Genomic DNA, 27,369 nt, shown 5'->3' with positions numbered 1-27,369 from the left:
TCCATAAGCCTCCGGGGGCGGACCATCCTAACTGGTCCCCCACCCCTGCAGAGTGGGTCTACCCTCAGTTCAATCTTCACCAGATAGTGATCCATCCATGATAATAGTGTTGAGGCCTCTTGGACTATCCACAGAGCACCACTGTCCACCATTGACCCAAAAACCAAATCAAGCGTATGGCCTGCCACATGTGTGGGACCAGAAACCAACTGAGACAAGCCCATGGTCATCATGGAGGACATGAAGTCCTGAGCTGCACCAGACAAGGCGGCATCAGCATGGATGCATACTTGGATCATTTCCAGTCAGGCTTCCAACCTGGATATGGGACTGAAACTGCCTTGGTTGCCCTGGAGGATGACCTATGCCAGGAGATAAAGGGAGTGCAACTCTGTTGATCCTCCTGGACCTCTCAGCTGCTTTCAATACCATCGACCATAGTATCCTTCCGGGACGTCTCTCTGGGTTGGCTGAATGGAGCCACAGTTATACGGTGGCTCCATTCCTACCTAGGGGGTTGTACTCAGAAGGTGGTGCTGGGGGATGTTTGCTCCACCTCTTGGCTTTTGGCCTATGGGGTGCCACAGGGATCTGTTCTGTCCCCCATGCTGTTTAACATCTACATGAAACCTCTGGGAGAGGTCATCCGTAGGTGTGGGCTGAGGTGCCATCAATATGCTGATGACACCCAGCTCTACCTATCTTTTAAGTCAGCAGACACCAGGGAGGCAGTGGATGCTCTGAACTGGGGCTTGGAGGCTGTTCTGGACTGGATGGGGGCAAACAAGCTGAAACTCAATCCAGATAAGACGCAAGTGCTCTGGGTTGGTAGAACTGATCATCCAAGTAAGGAGGTAAATCTGGTCTTGGAAGGGGTCACGCTCCCCCTGAAAGACAAAGTCCGCAGCTTGGGGGTGCTTCTGGACCCAACACTGTCCTTGGAGGTGCAGGTAGTGGCGGTGTGCAGAAGTGCCTTTTACCAACTACGGCTGGTACGCCAGCTGCGACCCAAATAGGAGAAGTCGGACCTGACCTCAGTCACTCATGCGTTGGTAACATCCAGATTGGACTACTGCAATGCGCTCTATGTGTGGCTGCCCTTGAAGACTGTTCAGAAGCTCCAGCTGATTCAGAATGCTGCTGCAAGAATGCTCGTGGGTGCGAGTCGCTTCACCAGTATTACACCCACCCTGCGTCACCTTCATTGGCTACCAGTCCGCTTCAAAGCTAGTTCAAGGTGCTGGTATTGACCTTTAAAGCCCTACACAGCTTGGGGCCAGGGTACCTGTCAGACCGCATTCGCCCATATGAATCTGCCAGGGCCCTCTGCTCATCATCTCAGGCCCTGCTCATGACCCTGCCACTAACAGAGATCCGGTTGGCGCAGACTAGAAACAGGCCCTTTTTGGTTGTGGCCCCTTGGCTTTGGAACACTCTCCCTTAAAGAGCTTCACCATGCTCCCTCCCTCAGTGTTTTTTAAAAAAATCTTAAAACACGTCTTTATAAGGAGGCTTTTTAATGCTCCATTATTATTTTGTTATATCCTGAAGGTGCTTTAGCTTCTTTAGCTTTTTATAATTTTCAGTTTTACATTGAACCTAAAAATTGTGATTTTTAATCTGCCTTTAAAAAATTTTTTTAGTTAATTTTATTACTTTTATTGTATCTGTGTCTATCTTATTGTTGTGAGCCGCCCCGAGCAGTAGTACATTAGAGGCGCGGGGTATAAATATTTTAAATAAATAAGTAAATAAATCTTTTGGTCCATTTACAAAACAAGAGTACATTTTCCAGATCTCTCAGCAGTTAGGGACCAGGACAAAAGATGACCGATGTTATGTGATATGCACTCCTGATCTGAAAATATATTCTTTTTAAAAGATTAGAAATGCCTTCCTAGATCAAACCAGTTCCCACCTAGTTCAGCTTTCTTTGCAAGAATCCCAACAACCTGCAGGTATTAAGTGATCCATCAAAAGTGGCCAGTATTGCCCCCAGTGGATCATGATTTACTTTCCATCCACCCAGTCTGCGGTTATGATCTTGTGGATACTTGATGCCAAGGACAAAACTACACAGGATGACAATCATCTTCATGTTTCGTTTGTGAGCTTCTAGAGACATCTTGTTGGCCACTACTGGAAACAGAATGCTTGGCTAGATGCAACAGTTTACACACACTTGCCAAAGCAAATGCCTTCCCCCTTCGGATTGTTGTCTGACTTTGTTCTGTACTTGCATAATAGCTCACTATCAACGCCAATCTAACTAGCTGTGTTTTGGTCGAATCCAGCAAAGCAATTCTTAAGGCCACTGAGAAGACTTAATCTTCTTAGTCTTCACACACACACACACACACACACACACACACACACACACACACACTCTATATACACAGCCTGACTACAGTCAAGAGATGGGCATGTAGTTCAAGAAAGACTTTCGAAACTTCTTCCCCAATATACCTAAACAAAACCATTCCTGGGTCATACGTTAGTTCATACCCAGACATTTATCTTATTTTATTTCTTTTATTACAATGTATCTTTCCAGCAGCTTACAGTAAGTGGCCTAAATGATTCAGAAAATTACCCAGAGTAGCCCATTGAAATTAAAGGGAGAGGATTGCTGAAATTAAGGAGAGGAGCTCTGGTCGCAAGCATGATTTGACCCTAAGCAGGGTCCACCCTGGTTACATATGAATGGGAGACTAGAAGTGTGAGCATTGTAAGATATTGGAGCCGCTCTGGGAAGAGCATCAGAAGGTTCCAAGTTCCCTCCATGGCTTCTCCAATATAGGGCTAAGAGAAATTCCTGCCTGCCACTTTGGACAAACCACTGCCAGTCTGTGAAGACAATACTGAACCAGTCTGTGAAGACAATACCAATCGATTGACTCAGTATATGGCAGACTCTATTGGGACCCCTACTGATTTAACAGAATCCAAGGTCTACATAACTGCATAATATGAGGATTTCAGGCCTCAGTTTGAACTGTGGACTGGAATGCAATTTGAGGGACCCTGGCACAGCGGGGAAATAACTTGCCTAGGGAGCAAGCGGTTGCCGGTTCGAATCCCCGCTGGTATGTTTCCATCTATATTGGGCAGCACTGAATTAGGAAGATGCTGAAAGGCATCATCTCATACTGCGTGAGAGATGGCAATGGTAAACCCCTCCTGTATTCTACCAAATACATGGCTCTGTGGTTGCAGGAGTTGACACCGACTCAATGGCACAACTTTACTTTAGATTTTGAACAGTAGGCCAAATTTTGAGACTCATAAATCTCTCATTGAGGATGATAGAGATGGTGCCTCAAAGAAACTGGCCCATGTGCACTGGCCACACTCCTGGAGACATTTCAGCAAACACATGTTGTTAACACAAGTGCTACTATTTAAGAGATCCATTCCATAACCTACTGTTATAGACCATAAGAAGTATTTGGAAAATGGCATGCATGCCATAGCCAGGCAAGAAGATCAAGGAGCTGCATTTTTTCTTTGGGCAATGATATGGACAAGGCCAACCCAATTTCTTGCATTATTCCTCTATCTTTGCAACCATTCCTTACCTCCAGCTACCCCATTATCGATAGCCACTAAAAACAATGCCCATACTCAGCTCTAGCATAAACTCACTTCCTTCTGTCCCTGAAAAATACTTCTAACTCCACTTCTGATCTCATAATGCTCGCTGCCCGGCCCCCGCCAAATCCATTCTCCAAATAAGCTCCTGGCCTATCATTTTCTGCCATAATGCTGAGAAGCATGAAAGTGTGCACCTGTATGACAAAGTGCCCTATGCTTTTTATCACAAGAAAGTGTCACTATTCCAGACTACAGCACAGCCCTTAGAACATAAATGCATATTCCCATGGTATCCACTTTGTCCCTGGTGTTCCAAGATAAAGGCCTGATTCACATGACCATTTTTAACCCAATGAAATGAATGTTTTGCTACAATTTTGTTATCCACAGCTAAGGAAGTTCATCATAAAGCTCTATAGGAAATCAAAACAACTTGCACACACTCTCCACAGAGTAAGGACTGTTCTAGATGCAGTAAGGAAAAAACAAAATTTTTATATGCCAACACATTCCAAGATTACTTGCATCAGTCAAGGACTAACCAGCTACATTTACACAGAAGTATGTCACCTTTTAAAATTCTAAGATACATACATGAACACAGCAATTCAGTGGTATTATCCTATATTTAGCTCTACAGTAACAGTTATTACAGAGATCACCTTACCACCACCACCTTCATCAAGCCAGGGCCACCACTACCATTAGGCAGGGAAGACAAATCACCTCACACAGCAGAATTTGTGACAGCATTAAAAGGCAGCAAAATGTCAAATATTTGTTTATTGTTATGGGGGGATGCAATGTGGATTTTCTGCCTGAGGCAATGCTCTGTCTCTGGCCATTTCTGCAACACATGATGCCCAAACCAGAATTCACATTCAGAAGCAATTTTCATATATATGAAGAGCAAGGTTTTTCTAGTGGTGGCATCCACCTCATGGAATTTATTTAGAAGGAAGGCTGGACAGACGTGGTTGCTTATAGCCTTTAGGAAGAAGGCCAAGGCCATTTTTTTATCAGAGGATTTTGCAGCACACAAAGCTGACTGCTTAATTTTGCTCCACTGTTTCTACTATTCGCAAGGGAAATTCATATAATTGTGGCAGGCAAAATGTTTGTAAAGCAAGGGTGTGTCTGTGTAGGTGTATGATCCGACATTAGGCATGTGCACAAAACCAGTTTGCTCAGTTTGGTTCAAATTCGAAACGGTTCGGGGGTGCCAGGTGCCATTACATTTTGTAAAAAAAGTTTGACTTACTGCTGCTGAGGGCCTCTGTGACCTCCGGGGTGCAGCTGCAGCTGTGGGGGGGGGGTCTCCAGTGGCTCCCCCACTGGCCTCCCCCTCAAGTCTGCACTGCTGTTTCAGCCCATTTTGGGGCATTTGGGCCATGATTGCACACGCAGGCCATTTGCATGACTGGGTCATGACCTGGGCCATGCAATTGGCCCATGAGCATACTCAGCAGCCCAAAAATGGCCACCATGCATGCAAATCAGGGCCAAAGTAACTGGCTGAACAGGCTTGCAACTGCAGCAACACTCCCCTGAGGCCACTGAAGCCTTTGCCGGTGGTAAGTCAAACTTTTTTTAAAACAAAATTTAATGGCAACCCCAAACTGGGCACAAACCGGCCTGGGAGGTTCTGCTTGATCTTGAGCTGAACGGGCCCCAGTTCGATTCGAGGGCTCAACCTTGAACTGAACCGGTTTGAGCTCAAACTAGCTTAAGATCGAGCTGGTTTGCACCAACCTATCAGGCACCTTAGACAATGCAATGAGCTCCCTGTGTGTTTCATATTACCAGAGGGAGGGCAAGTCACTACGTATACACAGTGACTTATATACCGCAGGGATAGTTTAGCCCTCACTGCAACAATGTCCCTAAGTCCAGGAATTTACTTTTCCCCACAGGAGTGAATAGCAACTATTAACTTACATGAATGAAGGGATGTGGAGAAACCATCTGAGAAAACCTCCAATTTTTTTCCTTGGGGGGAATCCGGAAATTCCTTTTTGAATTTCACCTTGGAGAAATGTTGTTTCCAACCCTTAAGCAAAGGGTGACCTCCTTTGGGACCATGGCTAAACTTAGTCCCTTGTCCCTGGTGACCTCAATGTCATAGTGGGGGTGGCAGGTTTAGCCTTCTCTTAGCCATGTCCAATCTTAAGTTTCATGGGCATGCTAAATTGTGATGGAATGTTGGGAGCTGGCGTTTATACAAAGAGATAACATCTACTCCTGTTATTTAGTTATGGCCCAAGTCTTTTATACCGGGATATTTTATATATGCCCTGGATTCTGCATTTTTCCTTTAAATTTATTTATTTTTACTGTAAGCTGCCTTAAGGGCCTGCCTGAGTCAGAAGGGCAGAGTATACATGTGAAAAAACTAAATAAGAGTAGTTTAAATGCACCAATTACACATGAGGGCAACAGGGCAATTGAGGGCGCAACTATGTTTGTCAAAAGGGCTTACAAACGGACAGAGGTGTTGACATCCATGCAAAGCAAAGAAGGTTAAGTTATTTCAAGCTTGTGGCATGAAGCTTAATTCTGAAGCAGTGGAGGAGGAGGACAGGGAGCTGGTGGAGGAATTCAAAGAGCGAGAATGACATGACCATAACCATAGGCTAGAAAAATGATCTCAGTTTACAACAGCATTTGTCTGGACAGAAGAGGAGGCAATGTGGGTGCAAGGAAGCAGTTAGAGTAATAAAACACAGCTTTCAGACAAATGCAACACCAGACACAACTTCTCTCGTGCTGCATTTCATCCACCCACCCCACATTCAAATGTAAAATTTGAATAGCAAAAATTTGAACATTCAACAGTGAAATTTTAAGGACAATAAAAAGCAATGGTGTATCAAGGGAAGAAGAGTGGTTGGGGGAGGGAGTAAACCGCAACTATTAAGAGTTGCATTAGTCTTTATAACAATATTAAGTTATTTGGATAATGGGAAAGCTCAACAGCACACACTTAAAGTTTACAGACGGCATTAATCTGAGACGAGCTGCAAACAATAGGGCAATATCAGTAAGAATAAGGCAAAGGGATCAAGGAAAGTTAAAATAATATGGTAAAAAATCAAACATTTCAGTCTGGAAAATTCCATGTAAATGCATATGATGAACATTCATGTGAAACACAAAATATTAGATAGACGGGAGAAATCTGGAAATCAGTATTGCAAAAAAAGAATAGTCCAGGGCATGATTCTGGAAAATAACTATTAGAAATAAATTTGCAAAGTAGAAATGGCAAGACAGCTCAGGGCCAAACTGCACATTACGTTCAATGAGCAACTCCCACCAAAAATGGATGTTGCTTTTCTAGTTCCCTTCCATAACATGGAGTAGAACATACACATATCCTGAATTCATTATGCTCCAGGTTTCTCCACTCACCTTTGACATCAGAAGCCAGAGACGTTGAGCAGGGTTGGGGAAATGTGATTTGCCATTGACAGTACACAGGTGAATTCTATGAATTGTTACAGATGGGGAGAGGAGAGCTAGACACATGCCTGCCATTTTGGGCAGCAGCCACACATTTAGCAAATCTAGTCTAATTCACCAAGAGATTTTCTTGCAAATGTATTTACACAGTGTTTGCAGTTTGCACACCATTTTTCAGCAGGCTTTCAAAGCAGTCTCCAGTAAAAACAACCTCAGAAATATTGGCTGACATGTTCACAAAACATGGGCAGTGCAGACACATCTGCACCACTGTAGGGCTCTAACACACATGACAATGCTGCTGCACAAGAGGGCTGTTCCAGTACAGCTGACCCAAGCTTGATCGCAGGTTGAACAGCACTACTTGTATTATCCTCAGTGTAAGTACTGCATGATCTGCAACTGTGCAAGGGTGAGCTGTATCAGAAGAGCCCTTTTGCACAGCAGTGTCATGGTGTGTGTTAGAGTCCCACAGTGGCACAGGCTGGTCTGCCCCACCCCCCACATTTTGCTGTGGAACAGGCCAGCCATTCACATTACATGGCATAAATATTAGTAGCAAGGGGGAATTTTTAAAAATCCAGAACATGCATCACTGATATTGGCCTCTTGGGCTGCGCTCGTTCATTTCAACAGACTTTCTACAGGAGTTCCTGGTAGATTCTGCCCAATGTAATTATGGCCCACCCTTGATGAACAATGAAGATGATCTATTTTGAGTGCAACACTTGAATACTGACTTTAATAAACGTTTGCAAATTGGAGAGATTTCTCAGAAGAACAACCAGGGGGATTAAGAGCATGGAAGGAATGACTTATAAGGAAAAATTAAATATGTACTGAATAACTTGGCCAAAAAAAATGACTAAACATGGATAATGAGGGAGGAGAACTGTTGGAAAGTAGTAAACACCAATGCAAGAAAGGAATTGTATAGAACTATAATAAGGAAAACAAAGCAAGCTTCAGATTAAAGGCTGCAGTAAAAAGGCATCTCTGCCATTGATAAAACCTAATGCAGCATCCGTACTTCTAACAGATGCATGCAGCACTAACCCCGTACTTCCGAAACAGCACTTTTTCTGTGCAAGTGTGCAACTCTTTTTGGTGCTCTCCCCACACTCTGGAAACACTCTTTAGAGTCATGAATGTGTTTCTAATGTGACAGAGTGTGCTTCTGGAGCACAAGAGAGCACTGAAGATAGATCCACTCTGGGAGCTAGCTCTGCGTGTACACTGTTGGAAGCACACAAACAACATTAGTCAGGATGTCAGCCACTGTCACTTTCTTAACAAAAGAGGTAAAGGAGAAAGATCCAGCCACAGAAAACCTGCTGATAATTGCTCAGATAATTCCAGTTCCAAAATGAGAAGCATTTTTTATGTAGGAACACATAAACTTTGCTTGCCATTAGGAGGTGTGCAAAAAACCAGGTTGCCTGGTTTGGTTTGAGTCTGGATCAGACTCGAACTAGACATGTTTAGTTTTGCTGCCACCCCGTCTGGCGGTGGGGGAGGGGTTCAGGATTTAAAATAACCTTTTACTAACCCCCTTCAGCGGGGCTTCTCCAAGGGGGAAGGGGGCCTCTGGAGGTTCACCCTCCCACCACCAGCCTCTATTATTTACCAAATCACTCAGTTCGGGTGGTCTTCGGCCCTTTCCGGGCCTCACCCCCATGGCGGTGGCCATTTTGGAGGCTGCTGCACATGCCCAATGGGCCTTCACATGCCCCCCAGAGTGGATGAGTTAAAAAAAAAATTTTTAAACACGACTCCCCCGCCTTGAATGGCCAGGTTGTATGTGTGTTTCGGTCTGATAATAAAATTCACTGGAGGTGGGGTGGGGTGGTTCAATATCGGAACATTGAACCTTTTTGCACATCCATACTTGCTATATGGAGAATTTCTTCACTAGCTCAGAACTCCCAAAAAGAACACTGAGGACTGGTGAGATAGATGACACCCCCCACAGCATGATCTGACTAACAACCTGCATGGCTTATTAGGAGGTCCATGGTAGGAATGTGTGGAGCCCTCCTGAAAAATGTTGAAAGCCTTATCAAAACTCTTTTTGTCCCTTCTTAAAATTCTTTTGATGTTTTGCCTAAAGAGAAACCTCTACTGCCATCTCTAATGAGAAAAAGCACTAAGATTATAAATGCCATACAGTGGTGTTCTTTCCCACTCCTGTGTTTTTCACAAGCAGGAACCTCCAAATTCACCTCTACATTTCACTCTATGCAAAATTTAGTGACAAAATAAGTTACAGCCCCAAACCATTAAGTGGTCCAGATGTGCAAAGTGATAAAAATGCTGGGTGCTTTTCATCTTCTTCAACATTCTAATAAAATGTTCTCATTGTACCAATTATCCAATACACTTACCAACTAACACATTATTGTATACAACTATTCAAAGTCTCTTTAGTGGCTTTCTTCTTTCCTGTGTCTTTCCCTTTGACCTTGTTGATCACACACCTGAGTTGTTAACACACCTGAACAGTTATAAAGGCTGGAGTGGTACTGTATACACTCTAAAGCAGGGCTGTACAACTACAGCCCTTTTGCAGATGTTGAACTACAACTACTATCATACTTGACTATTGGCCACTGTGGCTGGGGATGATGTGAGTTGTAGTCCAGAAACAGCTGCAGGGCCAAAGTTGTACATTAGGGATGTACACAAACCTGTTCGGAGGCCCTTTTATGGGCCTCCCAACAGGTCCGAACACTTGCTGGTTCGACTGTTTGGTGGTGAGGGAGTAGGTCTGCACTTACCCCTCCCCCGCTTCCTTCCTGCCAGCATTGGTACCCAGTAAAATCTGTTGGAGCGGCAGCATACCTCCCTGCTGCCCCTTCCCCTCTTCAGCCGGAAGTGGCCAGAAGTACTGCACGCATGTACAAACACCCTAGATGCACATCGCGATTTATTATTTATTATTTTATTTATTACATTTGTACACCACCCCAAACTTTCATCTCTGGGCAGTTAACAATAGTATAAAACAAGTTAAAATATATACAAAAACTTAAAACAATTTAACAATTTAAAAATCAACCATGAATTAAAAGCTTAAAATTTAAAGAACAGAAAAAGCTTGGGTGAAGAGGTGGGTTTTCAAATGCTTTCTAAAAATGGTCAGAGATGGGGAGGATCCTATCTCAGCAGGGAGCGCATTCCACAGTCTCGGGGCAGCAGCCGAAAAAGCCTGTCCCCGTGTGGCCACCGGCTGAGCTGGCGGCAACTGGAGACGGACCTCTCTGGATGACCTCAATGGGCGGTGGGGCTCATAATGAAGAAGATGTTCTCTTAGATACCCAGGGCCTAAGCCATTTAGGGCTTTATAAGTTATGACAAGCACTTTGTATTTTGCCCGGAAACCTATTGGCAGCCAGTGTAACTCTATCAACAAAGGAGTGATGTGGTCTCTCCGAGATGACAAAGAGACCAACCTAGCCGCCGCGTTCTGTACCAACTGAAGCTTCCGGACTATGTACAAAGGCAGCCCCACATAGAGTGCATTGCAGAAGTCAAGTCTGGAGGTTACCAACATGTGTACCACTGTTTTGAGGTCATTCATCTCAAGAAACAGACGCAGCTGATGTATCAGCCGAAGCTGATAGAAAGCACCTCTGGCCACCGCCTCAGCCTGAGAGACCAGGGAGAGGTGTGGATCCAGAAGTACCCCCAGCCTGCAAACCTGTTCCTTTTGGGGAAGTGTGACCCCATCCAGAACAGGGAGATCAAAATCGTCTCTAGAGTTCTGACCTCGCACAATAAGTACCTCTGTCTTATCTGGATTCAGTTTCAGTTTATTCTCCCTCATCCAGCCCATTACTGCTTCCAGGCAAGCATTTAGGGAAGTTATGCCATCTCCTGAAGAAGCTGACATGGAGAAGTAGATTTGGGTGTCATCAGCATACTGATAACACCCCACTCCAAATCCCCTGATGATCTCTCCCAGTGGTTTCATGTAGATGTTAAAGAGCATTGGAGAAAGTATGGAGCCTTGAGGGACACCATACTTAAGCTCAGATTTTGAAGAGCAACAGTCTCCATCTCCAATCGACACCATCTGGAATCTGTCCGAGAGGTAGGAGCAGAACCACCGTAAAACAGTGCCCCCCACCCCCAGCACCCTCAGACATTCCAGAAGGATACTATGGTCGATAGTATCGAAAGCCGCCGAGAGATCCAAAAGGACCAACAGAGTCACACTTCCTCTGTCAATTCCCAAATTGAGATCATCCATCAGGCTGACCAAGGCAGTCTCCACCCCATAGCCCACCCAAAAACCAGTTTGAAATGGGTCTAGATAATCAGTTTCCTCCAAGACCACCTGGAGCTGAGAGGCCACCACCTTCTCAATTACCTTGCCCAACTATGGGAGGTTGGAAACAGGCCTATAGTTGCTCAACTCTGAGGGATCTAATGCAGGCTTCTTAAGAAGAGGTCTAATAATTGCCTCCTTAAGACAAGAAGGCATCCTGCCCTCCCTCAGAGAAGCATTTATGATTTCTACCAGGCCTCCTACAACAGCCTCCATGCTAGATGTTGGACAAGGGTCAAGAGAACAAGTGGTAGGCCTCACTGCTCTGAGCAGCTTGTCCACCTCCTCAGGAGTCACAAACTGAAACCGATCAGTTTGCGATCACGCTCATGCATGTCAGACAGGGGTGCACACAATCACGATGTGTGCGCGGGAATTCTGGCTACTTCCAGCCGAAGAGGTGAAGGGGCGGCAGGGAGGTACACTGCCGTCCCAACAGATTTTACTGGGCACTAGTGCTGGCGGGGGCGAGTGGGGGGAGGGGTAAGTGCACCCTCCCCCACCCTTAAACACCTCCCCCACCCTTTCGTGCCACCCCCGCCCAGTTCTGTGCACATCCCTATTGTACATCCCTGCTCTAAAGTGAACATGAGCTACGCATATGGGGAAAGGATACTTAAGGCATGCTACTGGCTCTAAAGAGTCATGCCTGCAAGTGGTATCACTGCTGGAATGGAAAGGGAGCAAAGTCCTCTCCCCACTCACAGCACTGGCACAATAATTTAAGTCCTAGGAATGGGGGCTGCTCCCTAATCCAATTTGTAACTGTATCTCATAAAACTCTGAATGGAGTCAATTCACTTCGATGGAAGACAGTAAACCACTCCGGAGCATCAAGGCTGCCTGTGTTGGCTTTGACTAACTAGGATGCTTTGTGAGGGTTGCTTCCTTTTTGGCAGATAGGAGGGAAGAATGGAAATTGAGTGGGGTGGTTCTGTGGGTTTGGGGAGAGGAAAAGGGTGGCGTCCGATTGAGGAGATGGAAAGAGATTTGCTTCTGGGTGAAGGGCGGTCCAGAAAGAAGTGTGCCAATTCTTTGGGAATACAGACAGGTGGTTTGGAAATACAGAGTAGGAGTGACCAAGCCCTTTTGGCTATTGTTGGGGCAAATAGTGAGTATGTTAAAATTGGAGATAACAGCCCGATAAAGTTGGCCAGATGGTTGAAGACTTTAGGAGATATCGTTCGGGCAAAATGCCTTCAAGGTGGAGATTTATTAGTAGAATGTGTGCATAGGGGACAAGTGGATAAACTCCTACAGTTGTCCTCTTTAGGGAAATTCCCTAGTCAAATTCCCCGCTTTCAGCTGTCAAAGAAAGGGATTATTATGAGGCTCCCTTTATGTATGTCAGATGAAGATATTCAGAAACTTCTGGGGGAAGCCCCTGTATTTTGAGTTATTTTTTTAATTTATTTATTAAGCATATTTCTATACATCCCCCCTCAAAAACCCGCTCTTCTGGGTTGTTTACAATTAAAATCAATTAAACAATTAAAATCATTTAAACATTAAAATCAGTTAAAACCCAACATTAAAAGTATTAAAACTATAAATCTAATTAAAAGCCTGGGTGACTAAATATGTCTTCAGTGCCTTTTTAAAAGTTGCGAGAGATGGGGAGGCTCTTATTTCAACAATGCAGTGGAGAAGGACCATCTCCGAGTAGCCACCAGATGAGCTAGCGGCAACTGCAGAAGAACCTCTCCAGGATGTTCTCAATGGGGCTCATGGCGAAGAAGACTTTCTCTTAAATACCCAGGGCCTAAGTTGTTTAGAGCTTTATAGGTAATAACCAGCACTTTGTATTTTGCCCAGAAACTTGGCGACAGCCAGTGTAGTTCTTTCAACACAGGAGTAATATGGTCTCTCCTAGATGTCCCAGAGACCAACCTGGCTGCTGCATTACATACCAACTGCAGTTTCCGGACTACGTACAAAGACAGCCCCACATAGAGCTCATTGCAGTAGTCCAGCCTAGAGATTACCAGAATATATACCACCATTCTGAGGTCATTCATCTCAAGAAAAGGATGCAGCTGGCATATCAGCCGAAGCTCATAGAAAGCACCTCTGGATACCTAGGACACCAGGGAGAGGTTTGGATCCAGAAGCACCCCCGCACTGCGTACCTGTTCCTTCTGGGGGAGCGTGACCCCATCCAGAACCGGCAGATCAAAATTGTCTCCCGAGTTCCGACCCCACACAATAAGTACCTCCGTCTTACCTGGATTCAGCCTCAATTTGTTATCCCTCATCCAGCCCATCCAGGCAGGCATTTAGGGAGGTTATGCCTTCTCCCGATGATGTTGACATGGAGAAGTAGATTTGGGTGTCATCATCAGCATACTGATAACACCCTGCACAAAATCTCCTGATGATCTCTCCCAGCGATTTCATGTAGATGTTAAACAACATCGGAGACAATATGGAGCCCTAAGGGACACCATATGAAAGTTCAGATTTGGAAGAACAACAGTCTCCAAGAGACACTATCTGGAATCTGCCTGTGAGTTAGGAGCAGAACCACTGCAGAGCAGTGCCTCCCACCCCAAATCCCCTCAGACGTTCCAGAAGGATACCATGGTCAATAGTGTCAAAGGCTACGCGGAGATTCAAAAGGACCAACAGAGTCACACTCCCTCTGTCAATTCCCAATTGGAGATCATCCATCAGGCCAACCAAGGCAGTCTCCACCCCATAGCCCACCGGAAAGCCAGTTTGAAATAGGTCTGGATAATCAGTTTCCTCCAAGACCACCTGGAGCTGGGAGTTAAATGATTATCTTCCAGAAGAGATAGAAAATCCTTTTCATTCTTTACTGTGTGTGCTTTGCTTAATGGCAGGAGCTCCCTAAGCAAGTAGTTATTGGATATAAAGCTTTTCAAGTTTGTCCTTTTGTTCCGTATTCTTTGAGGTTCTATAAGTGTCAGCTGTTTGGACTTGTTGCTGTAGTATTTATTGTTTGTTTGTTTGTTTATCTATCATATTTCTATATTTTTATGTAAATCTCTAGGCAGTGTACAAATCCCAACATTAAAATAACAGGTTAAAATACATAAAACACGATAAAAACAATATAAAATGAATTATTAAAATTATTAAAATTCTAATTAAAAGCTTGCAAGAACAGGAAAGTTTTGAGGGTCTTCCTGAAAACAAACAGAGAAGGAGATGCTCTTAGTTCAGCAGGGAGCATATTCCAAAGCCCTGGGGCAGCCACAGAGAAAGCCTGGTCCTAACCGTGGAAGTATGTCAGGGCTAGACCCGTTGCATCAAGCGTGAGGGTGCTCAGCCGCTTGGATCAATGTGATAGCTCAAGCTCTGAAATGTTGTAATTGTAGCAGAAGTCGTACTCCAGGGTATAGGGGCTGTTTGGTAGCAAAACAGGCCTGAGATATACAAGCTATGCGAGTAGAACATGGACTCTCCTATTCAATGGCAGTGAAAAGATATAGAGAGGGGAAGCAGGGAGAGCGGGGGTGTTGGAGGGGTGTCTCCTCCCCTTCTCAAGATACTGTGGCAAGGGAAAGGGGTGGACCTCATCTGGCCTCAGTAAGGTCCCTAAGGAGTGATTTCTTACTTTTGTGGTGGAGGTGATAAATTTTTCTGCTCAAACAGCGTCATTCTGAAAAACTTGTCATAATTTTGAAAGCAACAGAAAAGTATTTGGGGATGGGCTCAATAACAGCTGAACAAAATTGTGAAGTCCTAGGTCATCCTGAGGCCCAATAAAAAGACCTTAGCTGTTCTCAGTTGGAATGTGTGCAGTTTGATTGCGCTTGGCCAGGAGCGAAAGTCTATTTTATCTAAGGCCCCAGATTTGCCTGCCATAATCTGTATCCAGGGGACTTGGTTGACCACTGACTTAGTATTTAGGATGCCAGGATATGTTTTATTTCAGAAGGATAGGAAGGAAGGGAGAGGTGTAGGGGTTGCTATTTTTATTTTGGAAGGTTTGAAGCAAGTAAACCACAATTCTTCAGGAAGCTGGAATCAAGTGCCCCCTTCGCTGACATGGAATTTACCAGCCTCTGTTGAATGACAGGAAGCCCATGGAGGATTAATGTGCCCAATGAAGCCCTGAGTATACTTGGATCTCCACCACTACAGCACAGGTTATACAAGTTATCATTCATTCATTCATATACACTGTAACAGTAGTTCCCAACCTGGGGGCCTCCAGATGTTGCTGAATGACAACTCCCATCAGCTCCAGCTCCAATTTATTGTGCCTGGGGATGATAGGACTTTTAGTTCAGCAACATCTGTAGGCCCCCTGGTTGGGAACCACTGTGCTGTACCATTACTTTATCTCTTCCTGAGGGATAGCTGTGTTCACCTGTTGCAGAAAAACTAAGAAACAGTCTTGTTGCACCTTAAGGACTGACACATCTATTTTAGCACACACTTTTGTGGCCTAAGAGGCCACTTAAACAGATGCAATCAGGTGTCACAAAACTCTTGTTTTATATACCAGTCACCCTGCTAACTTGGCAAAAAGGCACCTTTTACCGTGGTGATTCTCTTTATTTAGCAGGGGGAGAGTAACTGGCCCTGTCCACCACCAGCACAGTACTTCCAGTGACTGTTGCTGGTGTGTATCTTATGTTTCTTTTAGATTGTGAGCCCTTTGGGGACAGGGATCCATCTTATTTATTTATTATTTCTCTATGTAAACCGCCCTGAGCCATTTTTGGAAGGGTGGTATAGAAATCGAATAATAATAATAATAATAATAATAATAATAATTATTATTATTATTATTATTATATATGGCACTCTATGCAATTTTGTAAAGGAAAAGAGAGTCTATGCCCCAAGTAGCTTGCACTCTAAGTTTTGACAGAGAGTACAACAGAATTGAAAGTATAGTGAGTACAACTGTGCTGTAGTCATCATTGCCAATGGTGTCCTTGAGCAAACATGTTTTGCAGGTTTTTGAAGCACTATTGTTCAGAGAAAATAGTGGAAGGATGAGCAATGTGGAAGGACTCTTGTGCAACACCTTAAGCTTTTGAGAGAGAAAAAATTGTATTTTTCCCCTCCAATCTATGAAAGCAAAGCTTGATAATAGCAGGGAGTGCATGCCCAAAGGGTTGCGAATCTTAGTTCTAAACAGCACAAAGAAACGGCACAAACACTGCCACCCCAGTGTCCTCCTCGGCCAGAAGTAAAAGGAAGTACCCGGTGCGCATGCACACACTGGGCACATGTATGTCGCGCTCAACATGTGCACATGCGAGTGTGACGTGCACGCACGCCCGGCATAAGCATGTGCGCCAGCTATTTCCTTTTACTTCCGGCCGAGGAGGACACCGGGATGGCAGGGAGGTATGCTGCCACCCCGACGAGACTTTTTTAATGGAGTGCTGGCGGGGGAAACAAGGTGGGAGGGGTAAGGGCACCCTCCCCTGCCCTTAAAGATAAGCCCCCCACCTCCAAACTACCCCCCTGCTGGTTCCGTGCACATCCCTAATGATGGACGATTCAGTACCAGAGCAATTGAATTGGCAGATGGAGATATGCCTTGATGATACTGAAATCTAATATATGACATACAATTCACACATAGGCCCACCAAGATACTGGCAGGAAATGGAGGGCAGAGATGAGAATTCTAAGTAGGCTGGAAGAGGGTCCAAGAAGCAGGAAAGCTAAGGAATGAGGAGGGGAGGAAGCAGGAGGGCTGATGCTATGATAACAGATTAGCCAGATGGTTAAGGGACAGAGACCTAAAGGAAGCATAGTTTAGGGAAGCATAGTACAGGGTTAGAGGAAAGCTTAGCAATGAGAAGATGAAGGAGGGCTATTTCACTCCCAGGGAATGAAAATCTCCCGGGGGGGGGGGGGAGAAAGGGGAGAAAAAGAGCAAGAGTCAGATGAATGCTGATTTGAAGTAACCAATCAAATCTAGAAAGATAATATTGATAAAATATAGGCCAAGAGTTGCAAACATTTGTTCTCAGACAAAAACACATGTTAAAGCCACATTTAAGTCTCAGAATAAAATGTTTTTGGGTTACCTAGAGAATTTGGATTTTCAATTAGAATTGTTATGAATTTTAGGATTAATTGGCAACCAAATGAATATATTTTACAACTAGAAATGAGATCTGAGGATGCAGTCTTAAGGATGTTCTGAAATCCTACTGAAATATGTGCAAGACTACAGGCTTAATATAAAATAACCAATCCAAATTTTGTGTTGCTGAAAGAGATAAAATAAAAGAATCAGATTTTTTAAAATTGAAATTGTTGTCCATACTAATAATAATTCTTAACATTAAGCTGTAGATCAGGGATTCTCAAACTTGGGTCCTCAGGTGTTATTGGACTTCAACTCCCATAATCCCCAACCAAAGGCCACTGAGGCTGGGGATTATGGGAGTTGAAGTCCAATAACACCTGAGGACCCAAGTTTGAGAATCCCTGCTGTAGATTATTCAAAGCACTTCACACATAGTTTGACAATGCCTTGTAGGCCAGTACTGTTGTCTCCATGGTGTCACGTCAGTTTCTGGCAAAAAGGTTCAAGTACTGGGGGGGGGGGGCGCGGGAATTATTGCCTATATATCTGGATGTCTAAGTCCTTCCAGTATGATGGACAGCTAGTGGCACATTCATTACTTCCAAAATATGTCCCTGAGAGTTGCACAGCCCTCTGCGACACATATTTTAATTTTCAGGAGTCACAGTTGGCTAAAGAGAGAAGGGATGATTAATAAAAACTGTCTCTCCCTCTCAGCACATGCCATGTTCACAGCATGCCTGCTTCATTCGTCTGGTTGTTGGCCAATATGAATAAAAAGTTAGGTCTGGGTGCATTTTTCTCTTGTTTTATTTCATAAGAAGTCTGACCTCAAATGCATGTTAGCTTTCAGTTGAGCAAATAATATTAGACAATTTGTATATGCAATCATCAGCAATGAACCATTTATGTTAATAAAACAGTAAAATACTTGTTTTAAATAGTAAAATATTTGTTTTAAAATAGTGTTGAGTTCTGGTTTGTAAACCTCTGTGTCTAAAGCCGCATCACACTGCCATAAAGGTAGGTTACCTTGTCGCAGGAACAGAAAGCTACAGGGGAGAACTGGTAGAAAAATCTGGTAGCCAAGGTGAGGCTGCATGTGAACTCAACATGTTCTTTTCCTGACAAAGTGTCAAGATGGTTGCAGTGAGGTATTAACTGGGCAAAGCTCAGTGGTCCTTAAAGGAAAACTTCCAGTAAATGTGAAAAGCCACTTATATATTATAATGTTCTTCCCACCTAAATATTATTAGAAAATAGTTCCACATCACAGTCAGTTTATCTAACACTTTCCCTCCTGATAAATATCATACAGTACTTGTACATTTAGTACATGTGACAAGCTATTCCTCCTCCTTTGCTTCTGCCAGTCAGAAGCATCCTACATACTCACCCTCAGACTTTGTCAGCTCCAGGCCCACATTATGTCTACAGCGAACCAACATCACATTATTACATTTCCTCAGGCAGGGGTTCCCAAATTTACTTTTTTTAAAAAAATGTACCCCCTTTTCACAAACCTTCAGCTTAGGTACCCCACAGAGATTTTTAGCGTGTGTGTACACAAATTTAAATATAACAGTTATGAGATACGCTAGTGTATTTTACTGGCTTTCATCCAGACTAAGTTACTCACGGGTATTCCGACTGAAATTAACGGGACAAGTTTATTTTTCCTAAAAATTTCAATGGGGATGCTAATTTCCTGAAGCCTGTCAGGCTGAGGAGAAAGATACATTGGACTTCAACATGTATTCTGCCAATCAGGAAAAAGAGAAAGAGGGACTTCGCTCTCCTCCCTCCCTTTCTGCAGTGGGCACATTGCTGAGGACACATCTACTTCAAGCCAGCGATCCTCAGATGGGGAACAAACAGCATGGCTGCAGCATGGGAAGACCGGAGAGTACTGAGTACATCGTGGGAGCCCTTCAAGTAACACTGAGAATACTACTACCTAGGAACTCCTGTCCTAAACCATAACTGCTCACCATGCCTACATACTACCTCACTCAAAATACATCCTCTCATAAAGCCTTGGATCCATAGCATGAGTAACACTCTCCCACTTACAGTTTTGTGTGGGTCCTTTGAAACACAGGTCACCTTCAAACATATTTGTATCCCACTCTTTCTCCACAGATACCATTATATCAATACTGGGAGGTAGATTAGATCACGAGACAGCAGCTGGCCCAAGGACAACCAATGAGCATCACAGCTGAGCAAAACTTTGAACCCAGATGTGCACCACCCAAATCCAGCCTGTGGACACTATGCCACATTGACTCCCAAACTGTTGCAATAATCCAGCAATCAGGTTACAGGCGGGAGGAATAAATTACACTCCTGTTGGTTTGAATTCACTCCTTCCTAATTTGTTCTGTCCTCCTATTTTATCCTCAACTCAAGCACATAAACCAAGTCACTAACTTTTTAGTACATTCTGCTCATGTGAAGGAACAGCCAATACGCACAAGAATTCATGCCATTATAAACCAATTATTCTAGAAGGTGTCATATCACATTTTGAGCTATTCCTGCAATCACTGGAAAGTGGGCTAAGAGAGCCTAGCCTGCTTTCCAGTGATCGTTGGAACCACCGGGCTAACGGGCAAGCCTGGTGGTTCCAAGGCGGCTAGCCCGCCTAAATCCCTCTCCCCTTAAATGAGGTTAATGGAGTGAGCACTCAGTTAACCTTGTTTTACTGCTCGTGTGCTGCCACGGTGTGCAGCGACACACGAGTGGTCCCCTGTCCAGGAGGCGACAAAGAGCCTCCCAGTCTCAGGGGTCTGCCCAGAATGCGCGGGGCACTCGCATGAGACATCACACAGGGCACTCGGACGGGACATCCTGGGACTTCCATGGGCCATGCAGCCCCTCATCCCCGCAGCCCCCACCAGCTCTGTGACGGAGCCGGTAGTCATGTGAGATCTAGCTGCCCAGGGCTGCAGGCCTGATCGTCTGTGGGGAGAGTGGGCTAAGCTCTCCCTGAAGAGCCTGGTAAGGCGCTTCACACTAATTGTGTGACGCGCCTCACTGAAGCTGTTCATGAGCTACCTGTGATTTGTTTTACCTCGGTAGTTACAGGTCAACAACACACTTCCAATGCATATTAGGGAACACACAGAGACTACACTTTGCAATTAGTGATTTTGTACAGAAAGCTGAAGAGTGATAACTATTCTGGATTAATGGTGTGATGTTATAAATGTGGCATGTCATCTGAAGCGATAATACTAACCATACACACTCAGTATCACTCTTGCATCCCAACTACAGAACTGAAAATGGGTTTTTTGTTTACGCTTTCAACAATTTTTCAGTGCTCTTTGGAAAAATGAGAACTAATTAATATACATAGCCTTCAGTCAACTGCCTTATCTGATTGTCTGTCTTAATTATTAGTAAGTTTATTGTATGAAACTAATTGGATGGAATCAGCGCTGAATATAGAAAAAGCAAGTGGGGGGAAGGGTACCCCAAAAGCAGGAGCTAGGGGACAAACATGAGTCAACCAGGACTGGGGGTGGGGAAATCACATCATGCAAGATACGTTTTTCATGAAAATGCTCATTAAAAATATCTCTACCAAAATTCCTACTTTATCTGAAATTCGAAAACTGAGAAGTGGGAAATGTGCAACTGTAATTTTTTATTACTTTATCACACATCCACACTCATTTAATTTGGAGTCTGATTTTCAGATCAGATCCCATATACATCTTTAATGTCTGCTTTAGAAAATTTAGAAAAACAATTTCAGTGATATCCAAAGCCATTCATTTACTTCCAAAACATGGATAAAACAAATCCTTGATCTCTTACAAACTCATATAGGGGGCATCAGCACAAGCAGTTGATTTCTTAGTGCTTGCAAGACTTGCAACCCGGCTCGGTTGAAAAGCACTGGAGATGTGCAATGATAGAGAAGTTCCATCTGTGATATCTGCTCTGTAATGGCCCATTTACACATGCAAGTCACCAAGATAGAAGCATGTGTCCTTTTGTCTCCTTCCACACCTACTTCCATTTCATTTCACACTAGGGTCACCAGTGCTGTAACTAACCATTTCTACAACAGCCCTAGTTAATGATCTTCCAGTTCTGTGGGTCTCCTGACAAAAACAGTACCATGACAAATTTATAAAGGCTGTAGAACTGTAAGGGTTCTGCCACTGGAATTCCAAGTTCCTGCTGCTTGGATAGATTGTTCCTGTTCAGTGCCAGTTGTGCAAAAAGGCTGCTACTTTCCAGTGTCGTATATCTCTATTCCCCCCCCCCCCTGTTTTCATCTAGATGGATCTCTTGAATGCCAACAAAGCATCTGTACCGTGTGCAAACACTGGTTTGTTTGCTGGTTTTGGTTTGTTCTTTACACGTGTGGCCCTTTTGTTATATGTAACAAAGCATCTGTAGGCAAGATGACCCAGTTTAAATGAGATGCCAGGCAAATGGAATGCTGTATGGGTACACTTTTCTTACACAGCCGGCATTACATGAATCTGACCATTGGCATCTTGTTCCCCCTGAAATAAACAATAATCTCAGTAGCCTTTTCTCATAAAGAAGGTGTCCCAGGCCATTGATCACTCTGGTTGACATTTTTGTATACTTTCTAGTTCTACAATATGCATTTTGAGATGGCATGACCAGAACGATAGAATATTGCTATTGTAAGGGTATGGCTGGACCACCTTAAGTAGTGCAGAGGGGAAATGCTTGACTAACAAGCAGAAGGTTCTTGGTTCGAATCCCCACTGGTACTATATCGGGCAGCAGCAATATAGGAAGATGCTGAAAGGCATCATCTCATACTGCATGGAAGGAGGCAATAGTAAACCCCTCCTGTATTCTATCAAAGAAAACCACAGGGCTCTGTGGGCACCAGGAGTTGAAATCGACTTGACAACACACTTTACCTGTAAGGGTATGGCTACACTGCAAGTTTTTATTAGTTATATACCAATATTATATATCAGTATAATTCTCATGGCTTTCTTCGAAGAGATCTGCAAGTGGGAGGATGGAAAAGCTCCTGAAAATTCTAACAGCTTTTACACATTTCACTAGTTCTTCTCTCCCCTCACAGAATTAAGAGTTCCCAGGGGAGGAAGAAAACAACTATTAGCCCAGTTTAAGGCTGCAGTGTTGATATGCCCATAAGCATCGCTGTATCATGCTATTTTTAAGATTCTATTTTTAATAGAATCTTTATTTTAAAATGTGGTTTTCCACAGCACACAAACCACTGTTGTCCCCTTAGCTAACTTGTCCCCACTTGACCCCTTAGCTAAGTAGGGTCTAACCTGATTGCATATGAATGGAAGACTACATTCTTGAGCATACTAAGATATTCCCTTTAGGGGACAGAGCCATCCTGGAAAGAGAGTGTAGAAGTTCCAAGTTCCCTCCCTGGCATCTCCAAGATCGGGCTGAAAGAGACTCTTGCCTGCAATCTTGGAGGAGCTGCTGCCAGTCTGTGTAGACCAGTGTTTCTCAAACTTTTTGGAGTCAAGGACCGCTAAATTCTTCGTGCAGAGTTTCAAGGATCACTACATCCTTCATGTGCAATTTCCCATACTGGCAGTTAGTAAAGGGGTTTCAAGTTTAAGTTTTTCTATTTACTTACTTATTTATTTAACAGACTTCTATACTGCCCAAAACTTGCATCTCTGGGCAGTTTACAATTAAAATAATATAAGCATTAAAATCATTAAATTTGGAATCTTTTGCAAACATGGAATATTAAGGGTTCTCAACCTTGGGTCACCAGATGTTGGTGGACTTAAACTCCCATAACCCCCAACCACAATGGCATTTGGCTATTACGGCTGGGGATTATAGGAGTTGAAGTTTACCAACATCTGGGGACCCAAGGTTGAGAACCCCTGAATCTAAAAGCCTGGGTGAACAAATATGTCTCTAGTATGTCTTCAATATGTGCAGGGTGGAGGTGGGGGTGCTTGTGATTACTCAGTGGAGAGGGGATGTTGGGCCATTAGAAAAATTCAAAAGCTACATGGGGCCAACGAAAACAGCACACAAGCAAGCTTTTGAATTCCCCAAAACTCTTCATCAGGCCGGATGTCAAGCAAAGCAAAAAGGAGGTGAAGAGAGGAGAGCTGGGCAAGTTGTCAGTAGAGCCCAAAGTCTGCAGTTTAACCCTCTCATGATGGAGGTGGAATTTTAGCAGGAGTTGTGCAGCTGAAGGGCCGGTTCCAGGCGACATTAGTCAGGACCATCCACTGAAATTAATTTAGTCATCTCTCATTTGTGTCAATGGTGCTTGGTCATGATCACTTGGCTTGATCTGGATCCTGCTCTTAGATGTGCACTTTGTGAGGGGGACCTAATGAAACCCGCACAGCTCCTCCAAAACTCCTTAAAACGGTTACATGGCAGGTGCTGTGAATGGGTTGTGTGTGTGTTTTTTTTTTAATGGTGAAATGTGCAGAGCGATGGGGACCTGGGGTGCGAGGTGTTGTAGTGGTGGATGCCTCGTCTTCCTTGCTGGGGAGACGAGGCACTGTTCAGGGTGGGAGAGGCAATGGTGCACCGGACCGCGCTTGGAAGGTTGCCTGGGTCCAAGAGCTGCCGCCGCTGTGCTTGCTCACCAGAGTGTAGCAGGTATTCCCCCATCCTCTCTCGCAGCGCACGCCTCTGTGCACCCCTCTCAACACTCCTGCGTGCACCAATCACACCAGCCTGCCTTGGGGGCCACACAGCTCACGTAGTCCCACATGCTGCCCATGCATCGCTGCGAGGCGAGCCAAGGCAGCCCTCCTCCCTCCCTCCACCACTTAGCCCTCACCGCGGCATGATTCTGGCCAGAGGTGCCCCCCCCCGCCCGGCGAGGTCATAAAGGGGACCGCCGTCTTCCACCGGCAGTGCAGACCAGGGGGTTATAGGGGGCTGAGGGACCACAGCACCCCACCTATGCAAGAGGGAAACGGCGTTCCCTCTCAAGGTGCCTTGGCCACAACAAGCAGCTGGTTTTTAATCGCTTGGGATCGGACACGAACCGCGCTGGGCATCAAATCCCCAGGATCACTTCATTCCTGTGTCATTCATCCAATGACCCTTTTGCATGAATGCACAAAATGGTATCTTGCCTCTTCCCTGCACCGTGCTGTCTCCCTCCGCCACTTAGCCCTTCTTGGTATGCATGCTTGCTCCCCCTCCCCCGAGGAAGGTCCACCTGCACTCCCTTTCTGCAAAGCCCAAGCCAAGGCAGCCCTCCTCTCTCCCTCTGCCGCTTAGCCCTCACCATGGCATGATCCCAGCCAGAGGTTCTACCCCCTGGCAAGGTCACAAAGGGGACTGCCGTCTTCCACTGGCGGTGCAGACCAGGGAGTTACAGGGGGCCAAGGGACCACAATGCCCCACTGATGCAAGGGGGGAAAGCGTTCCCTCTCAAGGCACCTTGGCTGCAACAGGCAGCTGAGTTTCAATCAATCAACCTTTGGCTGCAAACAATGAGCATGCAAGAACCAGCAGCCCTTCAAGTGGCACCCACTGCCATACCTTTTCCTCAATGCCCCCATGCCACATACAGTTCGAAGCTGTAAAGATAGGGAATAAGATAGCTGTAGGAAGATCTCAGCAGCACGTGGAGGCAAGGCAGAAGCAGGGTCCCGCACCTTCATGATACTTCTCCTCTTCCTCTTTCGTGCCATGTGCAAAATTGAGGAAGTGAGTGCCTTGACTGCAGTTGTTTGTGGGGAGGGGGGTTGACTCCCAGTCATGGATCGGCACTCAACCCTTCACGGTCCAGGGACCGGTGGTTGAGAAACTGTGGTGTAGACAATACTGAGCTAGATGGACCAATGGACTGACTCGGTATATGGCAGCTTCCTATGTTCCACTCTTCTGCCTCTACACCCCTTATTGCTCTATTGCTCTACACCCCTCTTGCACAGTCTCTCCTGCTCATTCCAGGCACTTTCTCTTCTTTTACAGTATAAGTTCTCACTCCTCCCACAAGACTTTCTTCCTACACACATTAACTCCCTCCACATCCTCTTACTTGCTACTGGCACTCAAATACTTTGCTCAGCTCTTTCTTAAAGCATGTATTATTGCTCCCTTTTCATTCCCTTTAACTTTCAGTACAATGAAAAACATCTCTTCACCCACATGCACAGCTTCCCTCCTTCTCTCAGAACTAGTGCCCATAGAATTCCTAACAGCAATGCTTAATTCCCAGAGGAAGGGCTCAAGCTGGCCTACATTATATCCGCTAACTTGGAAAGAATTCTCCCTTATTCTAGAGATGTAGGGCAAGTGTATTTTCTTGTCTGTGGCAAGAGAAGAAAATACACTTGCACCTGTTCATAGATTCTGTCTTCTTTGAAATTACTTCATGCATTCTAGGACTGAGCTCAGGCACTGAAGTCTAGTCCAATATTATCCTCTGTCCGCTAGCAGCATATGATTTCAGGGCAGCTTCTTTTTATAAGCACCTTGGCACCTTTTTATAAGCACCTTGGCTGGCCCAAAACACTTTGTCATTCTATGCAGTTCCCCTGCACAACTGAAAGTGCAGACAACTGAAGAAGTGTTTCTCAATGTTTTTGAAGTCATGGGCCGGTACATTGTTCATGCACAGTTTCCTGAACCAGCTGTTAGTAAGGGGGTCACCCCCCTCACCCCCACCCCCAGGAACCCCCCAAAAAACAATTTCAGGCAGCTCTCTGGAGCTCATTTCCAGTCAGCCCTCACTGCTGGATGGTGTTCAAGGAAGTGAAATGAATGTAATCCAGCAGTGAAGGCTGCCTGGAAATGAGCTCTGGAGAGCAACTGGTGTCCCCCGCCGACCCAAAATTGTTTTGGGGTTTTTTTTGGGGGGGGTGATTTTTATTAGTGATGCCTCACAGACCCAATGCCTCATGGACTGGCACCGGTCCGTGGACCGGTGGTTGAGAAACACTGAGCTAAAGTGTGGTGGTGGAAGTGGTGATAAGTGGTATAACACAACTGCTGCATTGTGAGACTGGACGGATAACATTTGCTGGATAGAGAATGCATGTTCAAACCACTTTCATTACAGAGGGGGCTAACTTGTGTAGCCGCCAGCATGGTAAAAGCCTTCTTTTCCTTAGCTCTCAGTGGCCCCTCCTTCCTATCCCCGCAGAACTAAGAGCCTATTGGCTGTGCTTCTGCAGACTGGGCCATGTGATCTCTCCCCCTCAGAACTTGAACGGAAGGAGGGAACAATCTGGGCTGCTCTGTAAAATAAGAACATCACTGTTCTTTCTGTTGGGGTGTGTGTGTGTGTGATCTCTCTCGGTCTCTCTCATATTTCTGGGGCGGGGGTTCCTCCCCCACTGCCCCATGGTTGAGTTAGTCTTTAAGTTAGTCTTTTCTCTCCCTCTCCCCTAAAACCCCACCTATTGGGGGTGGGGTTGATTTAGTTTTAAAGCTTTTCAGTTTTGCTAGAGCAATAGGAAAGACCAAATCTTAGGATGCTGGGAACTGTTTGCAATCTTCTTTATTCGTGTAGTAATAATATGCCCAACACACCTCAGCTATAAGCTTTCTTCAGGGGCATTTATCTAATAAATAATCTTAGGAGGGCTCTATTTAAAAAGAGGACTGTGGCCCCAGCTCGAAGGTTCGGGGTTCTACTCATAAAGGGGAATCTGGTGAGGATTTCCCTTTACAAGTAAAAGGGCAGGGGGGCTCCCTAGAGCTAGAGATTGCGGGAGAGGAATCAGGGCTACTTACTTTAATCAGCAGGGGTGGTGGCGGCAGCTACCCCCACCACAGCCTCTTCCAGAGTAACCCAGGTAGGCCGTGGCCCAGTTCGGGCCTTCTCCAGCCCAGTTTGGGCCTCTGTGCACTCATGAGGCCATTTTAGTCACCTCATTTAGATAATTAAAATGGCCAGACCAGGCTGGAGCAGGCCCGAACCAGGCTGCAGCCAGCCTGGACTACTCTGGAGGAGACCCGC

At 45.0% G+C, this 27,369-nt stretch overlaps 1 protein-coding gene across 11 annotated transcripts in view; it reads right to left on the bottom strand.

Moving 5' to 3' along the window:
- Positions 1–27,369, bottom strand: part of NTF3 (neurotrophin 3) — a 115,819-nt gene that overhangs the window by 78,044 nt on the left and 10,406 nt on the right. For 4 of the 11 annotated variants that reach the window (XR_008308600.1, XM_053256064.1, XM_053256070.1 and 1 more), the window contains one exon: positions 13,611–13,819. The exons of the other annotated variants lie outside the window; for them this stretch is intronic. The gene's annotated coding sequence lies outside the window, so the exon portion shown is untranslated. The remainder of the gene's footprint in view (positions 1–13,610; positions 13,820–27,369) is intronic. 11 annotated transcript variants of the gene reach the window in all.

The sequence above is a fragment of the Hemicordylus capensis genome, chromosome 5 (assembly GCF_027244095.1).
Source record: "Hemicordylus capensis ecotype Gifberg chromosome 5, rHemCap1.1.pri, whole genome shotgun sequence".
NCBI lineage: Eukaryota > Metazoa > Chordata > Lepidosauria > Squamata > Cordylidae > Hemicordylus > Hemicordylus capensis.
The sequence above is the reverse complement of the archived record's forward strand: the minus strand, read 5'-3'. Positions and strand labels throughout refer to the sequence as shown.